Below are 2,429 nucleotides of genomic sequence, written 5' to 3'. Positions count from 1 at the left end.
ACTTTTTTTTGTTTCGATATCTGAAAAGCTCACCGATACAACGCCGTCAGAGTCGATGAAGCGCTTTTTGTCAGACGGATTGAGTCCTATCTTCTCCATAACAGCAGTCTTGTTCTCGCACATCTTACGAGCGATAGTCCGCTGCGTGATCTTGTGCAGAGTTTGTTGCTCGAGAGATTGAACGTACAACTCGTAGGTTAGCTTACGGGACTCGCACCTTTACACTCCTTTCGCCCTCACGTAGTGTTGTCAACACAACCTATTTAATTTGAACATAAAAAAGTCACATTCCGAGCTTTCGATAGGCGACCAAACATGTCTAGACTTGTTCCTGTTAGGTACGTGCTTGGGTAAACATTGTGATTTGGATATACGTTCGGGCGTCGCTATAAACCGCACTGTTGCGACGCGTGTGAGCCTTCATCGTGAAGCAAAAGCCGCGCGAGTGCTCCTGTTATCGCGCGGTCAGCTCCGAGCTTGGGGAGCATCCGCTTTTTCTTTTTATCGGTTATCCTTCGTTGGGTACACATTGTGATTTGGGTATATGTTCGGGCGCCACTATAAACCGCACTGTTGCGACGCGTGTGAGCATTTATCGTGAAGCAAAGGCCGCGCGAGTATCCCGCCGCGCGGGAATGTGCTTCGCGCGAGTACTTGGAAACGTGTCTGCGTCGCGATGCCTTCTTTTCACTCGTCTACGAGTGTAGCATGCACCGACATGTCTTCGGGCCTGGACAAATTTCGTTTCCAAACGCCGGCGTCAATCACGATGATTGGATCCTCTAAATCGGCCAAAAGTACGTATATTCGCAAATTGTTGAGATTTAGAAGAGAAATGTCCGACAAAGAGTTTCACGTCGTCTACTACGTTTTTGGGTTTCCCCAGAGCTGGGGTTTGAGTGGTTTTTGCTTCTTTTCAGCCACTGTCTTGTTTTGGTTGCTTACTGGCAGTATCGTAGGACTTGTATCGGTGAGCTTTTCAGATATCGAAACAAAAAAAGTCCTATTAGCCAGGGATATACCGCGCGCGCGCTTCCTCGACGGGCGCTTGTTGCAGTCGTGTGAGACGTTAACAACCTTCATGCGATGTTAACTATCTGGATCTCATTTGCATGTACTTCCAAGAAGCACGTCTTGCACCCAAGGAAAAGGTTTGTATTAAATAGGGGTAGAAACTGACTCGCGGTCGCACTACCCAAAGGCAGCCTCATAACTACCGCATCGTTTTAAAGATGGCAGAGGAGGGACACCGAGCCCTTGATATTGTACTTTCTCACTTCATCGAGCGTTTTCGGCAAAGAAACCCTCGGTCTTTGGAGGACATCATTGCGTTTGTCAATCCGCAACTCCTCCACGACTACGGCACGGGTGAAGGAGGAAACTGGGACGAGGAGGAAGTCGATCCGGGGAGAGATATAGAACCACCTCTATTTGCATACTTGGCGATGCAAATGTCGGCGACCCTTGCGGTCGCCTTCGGTGAGCATATCTGCCCTTGCGGGATGCTTCTATCGTATTTTTCACCCTCTGACCTTGTACAACAATTGACGGCCCGCTTCCGGACTTTACAGTTTTGGGATGGGTTGGGTGGATCCCGCGAGGCTGCCGGAGCGGCCGAGGCGACGCATGAGGTGCGAAAATTTGTGCGCGATCATCTGACAGCGGCTGAGCACCTGCTGCCAGTGCGGACTGGTGAGTCACGTATGTACAGCTTGATAGCTTCATCCACTTTACTTTTTCTTTTTTCAGATGACGATAGTGGTGTGGAGGATGACTATGTGGACAGCGAATAACAGCTGATACTTCGTGTCACCTCCTCAACGGTGAGAAATCCGTGTAGAACGTTATGCTGTTGTACCTAAAGGATGACTTGGCAGAAACGTGTTCGCCGACATTGGTTGGAAAAAGGGCGGAAAAATGTCAATGTGTTTGTGTGGGTAAAAGAAAAGCCGATCAACTTGCACGCCCTATCGGATTTTCGTTACAGCATTCGGTATGACATCTGTCGGTCCAGGCTGGACAGGATCCCCCACAAAGCTGCGCCTGCCAAAAGAGCGTTCCCGGAAGCAAGCGATCTTCATATCCTCATCGCACGCCCTGACTTTGTGATTAGTTTTTAGACTGTGTACCGCATTGCTCGCGAGATGTCATTTCCCAAACGTTTTGCCGTCGGTGTGTCTTGAAACATCTTGTATTGTTGTACATTTTTTTTCTATAATCCGATAGTGTAAGGAAGCGAGCGATCTCTCCTCGTCGAAGATCCTGACCTCGTAAATATATTTGGACTGTCTGGCGCGCGTTGCTCGTGAGATGACATTTCACAACTTTTTGCCTCGGATTTGTCTTGAAACTGCTTCTTTTGTATACATTTTTTGTGCAAAGTATTTCCAATTATGTCTTTGTTGCGTAGAGTGAATTTAAACGCCGAG

At 48.3% G+C, this 2,429-nt stretch overlaps 1 long non-coding RNA gene across 2 annotated transcripts; it reads left to right on the top strand.

Annotated features, from left to right (window-relative positions):
* Positions 1 to 620: 620 nt before the first annotated feature.
* Positions 621 to 2,150, top strand: LOC115329248. Of its 2 annotated transcripts, none has more exons than XR_005717388.2 (3): positions 621 to 797; positions 1,750 to 1,823; positions 1,988 to 2,150. It is a non-coding gene; the product is annotated as an uncharacterized LOC115329248 (long non-coding RNA). The 2 variants fall into 2 exon arrangements; XR_005717389.3 differs by lacking the exon at positions 621 to 797 and adding an exon at positions 1,612 to 1,692.
* The last annotated feature ends 279 nt before the right edge of the window (positions 2,151 to 2,429 follow it).

This window comes from Ixodes scapularis, unplaced genomic scaffold (genome assembly GCF_016920785.2).
Source record: "Ixodes scapularis isolate PalLabHiFi unplaced genomic scaffold, ASM1692078v2 PGA_scaffold12__126_contigs__length_90152505, whole genome shotgun sequence".
NCBI lineage: Eukaryota > Metazoa > Arthropoda > Arachnida > Ixodida > Ixodidae > Ixodes > Ixodes scapularis.
This window is presented reverse-complemented; position numbering and strand designations above follow the sequence as displayed.